Raw genomic sequence first — 9,834 nt, 5'->3', positions numbered from 1 at the left:
AATCGGTGCTGCAGAGTCATCTGCACTCTCCCGCCCGTTCTAGAGCTTTGGTATAAACCCCATGGTTCTTGAAGCATCCCCAGCATCCTCTAGGACGTATGAGAAAATAGGATTTTAATACCTACCAGAGTACCTTTTCTCTTAGTCCGTAGAGGATGCTGGGGGCCCGGCCCAGTGCGGGCTGTATCTGCAGTTTTTGGTTATGGTTACACACATGTTGTGTTGAGTTCAGTCAGTCTGTGGCTGATGTTAGTCATGCCGTTGCATGCGTTGTTGTTGAATGCCATGTTGTATGGCGTGTTTGAGGTGTGAGCTGGTATGTATCTCACCTTAGTTTTAAAAATTAAATAAATCCTTTTCCTCGATATGTCTGTCTCCCTGGGCACAGTTCCTATAACTGGAATCTGGAGGAGGGGCATAGAGGGAGGAGCCAGTTCACACCCCTTTTAAAGTCTTAACGTGCCCATGTCTCCTGTGGATCCCATCTATAACCCATGGTTCTTGAAGCATCCCCAGCATCCTCTACGGCAGAGCTGGCCAAACCGGTCCTCGAGATCTACCAACAGTTCACATTTTCCAGACCACCTGGCTAGTGCACAGGTGTAGTCATTACTAATTAAGATGTGCTGCATTCATTCCTAACTGACAGTTCTACAGGTCTCCAGGAGGCCTGGAAAACATAAACTGTTGGTAGATCTCGAGGACCGGTTTGGCCAGCCCTGCTCTACGGAGTAAGAGAAAAGGATTTACCGGTAGGTATTAAAATCCTATTTTATCACTTGCAATTTTTCCATTTCTACTGAAACAAACTTTTATAAATGATATTCCTATCACACCGAGAGGGAGATGTACTAAGCCTTGGTGAGAGATAAAGTGGAGAAAGATAAAGTACCACCTAATCAGCTCCTAACTGCTGTGTTACAGGCTGTGTTTGAAAAATGAGGAGTTGATTGCTTGGTAGTTTCTCTCTCTTCACTTTATACTCTCCAAGGCTTAGTACATCTGCCCCTTGAGTGTAGACTTGGGATAAACCCAGGTCATTTGTCTGTGTGAATGGGTTTACCCAGATCTTGTGCTCCGGCTCTACGACCCTGGTCTTGACCAGGGTTTTTACATAGTCTGTTGCCATGTGAAAGGGTGTTCCCAGGTTACTCTACCTGGCTTATGTTAAAAGGAACTAAATGAGCTGCTTTTATAATACCCCTTTCATATGGAGGCACGGACCCAGGAAAAACCCTGGGGTCCTTGCCTCGGTGTGAAAGGGGTAACAGGACGGATGAAACCGTATTCATTATCCGGGCTTAGACTGAGTATTTTGGTGTAAAAGGGGAATATGTCACCCTTAGGAAAGAAAAACAGCTGTAGATTATTTGTTTATTACCAGTTATTTATATAGCGCACACATATTCGCTTTAGAGAATATTTGCCCATTCACTTCAATCCCTGCCCCAGTGGAGCTTACAATCTATATTCCCTATCACATGTACACACAGACACATTCACGCTAGGGTTAATTTTGTTGGGAGCCAATTAACCTGCCAGTATATTTTTGGGATTGTGGGAGGAAAATGGAGTACCTGGAGGAAACCCACGCAAGTATGGGGAGAATATACAAACTCCGCACAGTTAAGGCCATGGTGGGAATTGAACCCATGACCTCAGTGCTGTGAGGCAGTAATGCTAACCATTACACCATCCAACATCAATTCTTCTTACAGCACTAGTCAAACACCAAGGGCTGTTAGCGGGGAACATATTACAAGTGACAATCAATAGCTTGTGGTTGGTCCTTCTGATCAAACCACATCCTCTGCTGAGTCTGCTCCCAATTTAAAGTTAGGTTTCCATTAAGGGAAGCCAGTTCTGACCCATTTCTGCTGCGGGGTACACTAGGCTTCACAAAGATTAACATCGGGGTGTAGAGTAGGATCTTGATCCGAGGCACCAACAGGCTCAAAGCTTTGACTGTTCCCAAGATGCATAGCGCTGCCTCCTCTATAACCCCGCCTCTGTGCACAGGAGCTCAGTTTTGTAGTTGGTGCCTTGCAGTAAGCAGGCAGTCAACAGGGGGGCTGCTCCTGCAGCCCTCAAGAAAATCTTGTCACAACTGAGGGCCTGAGCTGACGGGAGGAAGCCTCAGTTGTAGGGGCTGAGGTAAAACTAAACTTGGGAGGTTTAATCAGACCCCTAGACATGTAAGTAAGGTGTAGAAAGATTGCCCGAAGGCGTGACCATGACAACCAGGATTTAAAAGGCAATAAAAGTTTATTAACAGAACTCCGTATTCACAGCAGTGGTAAATGAATAAAGATATGCAGTAGATAAAATGAAACAGTTCCTGGATCACTATAAGCTTGGCAAGAGCCACAGGGTACTGGTAGGATAAGGTACAGTTCTTAATGTCCCAGTGATGGAGTGTCCTTACCAGACCCGTCCGTAGTAGTGAGAGTAGCCGAGGAACACACCAGCAGATGTAACACTTGAAGCTGGTAACGCTGTAGCTGAGACGACTGCTGTGGATGCTGGATGGAACCAGCCAGGTGTTGAAAACACGGAGTGAATGCTGGATGGAACCAGCCAAGTAGATAACACGGAGTGGATGCTGGATGGAACCAGCCAGGTAGTTGAATGAAGCTAGGGAGCGAGGATATAGGAAATGATGGTATGCAGGTACCGATGGTTTGCGGATACCGCTGGTATGTAGGTATCTGCTGGAGAAGCACCGGCACTTTAAGAAAGCTGAACACTGCTGGAAGCTGACCGCTGGAAGCAGATGGATCTGTAGCTGGAAGCTGGAGTAGTCATGGAAGACTGCAGAGTCAGGCTGCACCGCAAGGTGGTAAGCTGGTGCGGGTCTCTTAGTGGTAACTGGAGACAGGAGCTGGAAACCTGGAACAAAATAACCACAGGAGAGAGAGAGACTGGAAACAAGGTTTGACAACCAAAGCACTGACGATTTCCTAGTGCAGGCTCAGTCCCTTTATACCCTTAGGTGTAAAGGGATTGGATGACTTAATTATGCAGATTTCAGCAGAGCTATGGATTGGAGGTCAGGATCATGTGACTGAAACTAAGATGGCTGCGCCCATACTGGCCTGTGGAGGGAAAGCTGTTTGTATTCACCACATGGAGATTCCTCTGTAATGGCGGCGGTGAACATAGAGAACGCCGGCTTGCGTCTCAACCTTCAGCATGGACGGCCGCGGCTGCAGTAGGTGAGGAGTGCCACATACCCTGTATGCATTAGGAATATGGAGATGATGCCCGAGGCCCCGCCGGCAGGTGACGCCATGCCAGTCGCCCGGGCATTGAGGAACAATATCCACGGATCAGCAGAGATGAGATATGACGTATGAATACTTGCATCACAGCTGAGAACCGGGCCTAGGACGCTGGGACAGCCTTAGGAGACACCTGAAAGGTAAATAATGGCGTCCAGATACCCGGATCGTGACAGCACCCCCCCCCCTTTAGGAGTGGCCCCAGGACACTTCTTAGGCCTCTGAGGAAATTTAGAGTGGAAATTCCGGACCAAGGCAGGAGCATGGACATCTGAAGCATTGGTCCAAGAGCGCTCTTCAGGACCATAGCCCTTCCAGTCAATGAGATATTGTAACTGACCATAGCGGAAACGTGAATCCAGAATCTTGGCAACTTCATACTCAACTCCCCGTTGAGTCTGGACTTTAGGAGCCAAAGGTAGTGCAGAATGAAATCGATTCAGAATCAGCGGTTTCAGAAGGGAAACATGGAATGTCCTAGGAATTTTAAAAAATGGGGGTAACTGGAGTTTGTAAGCAACAGGATTGATGACTTGTTCAATTTAAAAAAGGACCGATGTAACGAGGCGCAAACTTCATGCTGGGAACTCTCAACCTCAAATTCTTCGTAGACAACCACACACGATCACCCACTTTGAGAGCAGGAACTGCCCTACGCTTCTTATCTGCAAACTTCGTGTATCTAGACAATGCTTTGAGCAGAGCCACTCGCACATTTTTCCAGTTATTTGAAAACTGGCGTAAGGTGATATCCACTGCTGGTACAGAAGTTGCTGGAAGCGGCTGGAATTCTGGAACTTTAGGGTGGAATCCATAGTTGATGAAGAATGGTGTTGAAGAAGATGAGGAATGATATTGATTGTTATGGCTGAACTCGGCCCAGGGAAGGAGTTGAATCCAGTCATCTTGCGAGGAAGACACATAGATGCGGAGGAAGGCCTCCAAGTCCTGATTCACCCTCTCAGTTTGACCATTGGTCTGAGGATGGTAAGCTGTAGAGAACTTTAATTTGACTTGGAGAACTTGGCACAAACTTCGCCAGAATTTGGCTACAAATTGTACTCCTCTATCAGAGATGATCTCCTCGGGAAGACCGTGTAGTCGGAAGATCTCTTGAATGAATACTTGAGCCAACTTGGAAGCTGACGGAAGACCGGTGAGAGGAATGAAATGTGCCATCTTGGTAAACTGGTCAACCACTACCCAGATGGTGTTAAACTTGTTGCACATAGGCAAGTCTGTAACAAAGTCCATCGACAAATGGGTCCACGGTCGACGGGGAACAGATAATGGAACCAGTTGCCCCACAGTCGACTGGCGGGATACTTTGTGTTGAGCACACTTTGGGCAAGATGCAATAAACTCCATGACGTCCTTCTTCAGAGTTGGCCACCAATAAGACCTAGAGATAAACTCAAGGGTTTTCTGAATGCCTGTATGTCCGGCAAAGCGGGAAGCATGTGCCCAATGCATGAGCTTCTTCCTTAACACCGGCTTCACAAAACTTTTCCCTGGTGGGGGCGTAGAGTCCATCCTTACCGTGGAGAATGCCAACGGATTGATAATAGGATGCTTGTCAGAAGACTCCGACTTATTTTCTTGCTCCCAAGAGCGGGAAAGGGCATCGGCCTTGCGATTCTGAGAGCCCGGACAGAACTGGAGTTTAAAGTCGAACCTGGAAAAGAAAAGTGCCCATCTGGCCTGACGAGGATTAAGACATTGTGCGCCTTTCAAATATAAAAGATTCTTGTGATCGGTAAGTATAGTGACCGAATGAGAAGCTCCCTCCAGCAGGTAGCTCCACTCCTCCAGAGCGAGTTTGATTGCCAGCAACTCCTGATCGCCAATGGCATAGTTGCGCTCAGCTGGGGAGAACTTCCGGGAGAAGAAGCTGCAAGGATGTAGATGACCATCTTTAGCTCTCTGGGATAACACCGCCCCTACTCCAATGGAAGAGGCATCCACCTCAAGGATGAAAGGAGAGTTGATGTCGGGCTGTTTCAAAACTGGAGCAGAGATGAAACGTTGCTTTTATAGATGAAAAGCTTGCATAGCTTCTTCAGACCACTTGGACGGATTAGCACCCTTCTTGGTCAACGCAGTGATAGGCGCCACAATGGTGGAAAAGTCTTGTATAAATTTTCTGTAGTAATTGGCGAATCCTAAAAACCTCTGGACCCCTTTGAGGGTTACAGGTATCGGCCAATTCTGGATTGCTTGTAGTTTCTCAGGATCCATTTCTAGTCCGGAACCGGACACAATGTAGCCTAGAAACGGAATGGACTTGACTTCAAAAACACACTTCTCTAATTTGCAATAGAGATGATTGACACGGTGACGGGACAGAACTTCCTTTACCCAGAAACGATGTTCCTCTAGATTATTGGCAAAAATAAGTATATCATCTAGATAAACAACGACATGACGATATAAGATGTCTCTGAAGATCTCGTTCACGAAATGCTGGAAGACAGCTGGAGCATTACTTAATCCGAAAGGCATGACGAGGTACTCATAATGTCCATCACGGGTGTTAAAGGCGGTCTTCCACTCATCACCCTCTCGGATTCGGATGAGGTTGTAGGCACCCCTCAAATCCAATTTCGTGAAGATGGTTGCTCCACTAACTCTATCGAAGAGTTCTGTAATCAAGGGTAAAGGATATCGGTTCTTGACGGTAATGTCGTTCAAGCCTCTGTAGTCAATGCATGGCCGCAGGCCACCGTCTTTCTTCTTAACGAAGAAGAAACCTGCGCCAGCTGGGGAGGAAGAAGGTCGGATGAAACCCTTTGCCAGATTCTCCTTAATATATTCTTCCATGGAATGCGTCTCTGGTAAAGACAACGGATAAGTTCGGCCTCGAGGTGGAACCTTCCCTGGGATGAGATCGATTGGACAGTCCCATTCTCTATTGATGTACGCAATTGGCGTATGGGGTACCGTAAGGGTACGCGTTTAGCGTAGCATACGCTCGGCCGTGATCGAGACGCACATGCGGCACGCTCGCTCACAGCTTAATGCGTGGTGTCGAGCACGCTATAGGCGGGCGACTACCGTAATGCTACGCTACCAGCGTAGCGGACGCTCGAGACCACGAGGAGATCACGAGCGGCGCAGACGCTCACAGGATGACAATCAGTAAACCTTGAATGTAACACACAGAAAGGATACTCTTATGCTGTAAACCTTGTACTGAAATACTGCAGCGATATAACGCTGCTTAACCTTGTTAATCCTAAAGCTGTTTGAGCGATCGAGACGCTCCTATTACCCTCTGCAATGTAATAAACACACGATACCGTGCTAAGGTTCCAACACCTTTACTAACAAGCTTTTAGTTATATCGAAAAGGGGTAAACAGTTTACAAGTCATACACTACAGCTAACATATAATTCTAACAGAATATCTAGACAGAAATATACAATAACGTTACAATCTTATACTATAACAGAGAGAGAGAGAATGAATGGCCAATACAAACAAAGAGCGAGTTGATTACAGAGAATTACTTACACACACTGGGAACGATCGCTGCGCAGCTTCTTCTGGTACCAGCTCCAAGTTAGTCAATATGAAAACCGTTTGTGGAGAGTCAGAGAGTGAGCTGCCCAGGCTGGCTGATCTTATATACACTGCATACAGTACACTACAAAGGGACCTATAATCTCATTGTTCATTGGACACAGGAATGTCTCCTCGCATCATAACAAAAGGTCATAGGTTAGTTTGAACAGGTGGGCTGTGACTATTACAAACTGCTCAGGTGGGAGGGAATCGCCGGATTCCCGCCGCATGGACAATGAACTGCAAATATATGAAATGTCCAGAATCTACTAATGGCCGTAACTATATGCAGGAGCGATTAATCTTTACCTAACCAACACCAGATTGTTGCTATTAAAATACTCTTCGGTTAGGTACCAAACACATCTGCTCAAACCCTGTCTGGCCCTTCGTACAACAAAAAGAGGAATTCCTTTGTCCAGGGACCAACTACACTAACCAAACTTACTGTTACTATTAAGGGGAACATTATCTATTAAACCTGCTATATGGATTTATTAAGTAGCGATTGTGTCGCTCGCCAGACGCACACAAACTCTACCGTAAATGCACATACCATGCGTTCAAGCGCACGCCCGTAGGGGCGCCGTCACGCAACTGCGAATATGTGCACGCACGCCAGAGAAAGTGCATGTGCAGCGGGCAAGCGCATGAGGTGAATATATGGCAACGTGTAGCATGATATTTTTCTGACTTTGACAATCCACCCTTTTGCAGTCATCAATAACTGCCACTTCCTAAAACAGTTCAAAAAGAGAAAAATATATGTCATATGTAATACATTTCTATGATTGGGTAAGGGTGAAGAGAAGAAGGTGGGAAAAAAAGTATGACCTAGTGAAATAGTAGAAGCATGTGTGTATGAGTCCATGTTTGAGGGGTCATGTATCATCGTGCCGTACGTGTTTTAAATCAAGCTTCGAGGTATTGCGAAGTATACATTTGAATTCCTTCTTATCCCGTATTACGGGTCTGTGGATGGGCTGTCAAACTTTACCGAGCTCTTTTCGGCTTTTGGTTTTAACAAAATGGGGGAGCACATTTTAGTTGATGATACATGAATGGGGGGATATGTGAGTGCTGATATCTGTGCCTATGTTCCCTATTGACTATGTGTGTGTTATTACCTGAAGGTTGTAGAAATGAAGATAAGAAGCAATTATGGTAAATGCAGTCATAAACTATGTGAGTTTAATATACATTTGCCGATTGAGGTCTTGTCTGGTGTCTTGTCTCGATGTACATGTTGACTGTAGTCTCCCGATGCTTTTGCTATAAATGGTGTGCAAAAAGCTTTCTCAATGTCCATAGACTTACAATCTTTAAAGTATTGGGCTATCGTAAAAGTTAAAGTCACTAGGGATATTGGGGGTCTATGGCATTGTCCATCAGTGGTCTGTGTAAAAGGTTGTCAAATTCTTCTTCCAAGCGGATGTCTTCGTACCTTGGAGGAAAACAAAGGAGAAACGGGTGAAAGAAACGGACCGTGGAATCACATTTTCATCACAACATTGTCTCTATCGTTGGGTCATAAATCAAATTTGTTGTTATTACAGTTTCCTCACTCCTTAAACTCATCACTCGGGCACTACGTTTACACTTCGTCAAAACCCGAACGCATCTAAATATCAGACCGACCAATATGATGACACCCAGAATACACAAAAGAAATTTCCCTACATCCATAATAATACCTTGGGCCCATTCTCCTAAACCAGAGAACCAATTTCGTGGGTTCAACCATGACACCCAACTGGTCAGCTCATTACCCACAGCAGCAAGGGTGAGATTGTGTTTCCTTCGGAACTCCCATTTTAATTGCAAGATGTCATCCATCTTTTGGTCTATGACCTCGACCGGGTCCTCAGTGCTGTTTGTAATATACGTGCAACACTTTATTCCATATTGAGTAGCCAAGGTGACACAATACCCGCCTGTTACTGCTGTGAGATAATTGAGAACCATCCTATGCTGAACCAGTTCTGTATTGTAGGCTTGTAACTCTCTTCCAGTATACCTGAATGTGTCGTCATACATTTCGGTGATATTGTCTAATAAATTTGCAAGCGCAGATATATATCTATAATTTAACACTCCTCTAGCGGTACGAGTGACATCTAACGCGAGTAGGACTTGAATCCCGGTGGATTCATGGATCAAATCAGAGGCCGGATGCTCTGTTCTTTCTATCAGTTGCCTTTTAACGACGTGCTCGTAATGAGTGTGAGTGTAAGGAGCTTGGGCACCACGGTGAATATCTTTCATTTTAGTGTGGGATACAGTCATTACCTCAGGCAGTACTTTTCCAATATAACATAACCCTTCTGAGTTTGGGGCAAGCCACTTATACGCCTTCCTCCCGTATATGAAATATGCATCATCGGGGAGAACATATGGGACGGAGTATGACATTACCATGTTACAAATTTTCCATGTGAACTCTCCTAACCCTAATTCTCCCATCTGTTTAGTACACGTATCAGTTTGTACGATCTGTGCACAGTATCCTGGTGATACTTCTCCAACTCGCATGGTCCTACTTCCTAAGGTGTACCTATACCGAAAGAATTTCCTATGGTCGGCTATCTGGCGTATAAGTTGTGTGTCTATGGGCATTCTGTCGGCTCTATGTGAAAATGTCATGGTTTGATTACTCCATGACACTTCGCAATTTCCCGGCTTTCGGGGATTGGAAATGTTAAAGCACACTAAGGACCTATCCACATGATATTGGTGGAGCTTCAAACTAGGAGGACTAGAGATATTAAACCTCCTGTCCACCGGCCTCCCACCACTTAGCTCAAGTACCTCTCCTACCGTTAAAGGGAATGGTACTAGTCCTGATTTGCTATGGCCTTGAGGTACTTGAGAGCATACCCAACAGTCTGTCTGGTTTAACACTTTACCCACTAAGGAGTGATAGTCACTCAATGGATGCCGGTCCATATGGATATTAAAACTGGACTGACATTTCTTGATGCACCCATC

Source organism: Pseudophryne corroboree, chromosome 8 (assembly GCF_028390025.1).
Source record: "Pseudophryne corroboree isolate aPseCor3 chromosome 8, aPseCor3.hap2, whole genome shotgun sequence".
Taxonomy (NCBI): Eukaryota; Metazoa; Chordata; class Amphibia; order Anura; family Myobatrachidae; genus Pseudophryne; species Pseudophryne corroboree.
This window is presented reverse-complemented; position numbering follows the sequence as displayed.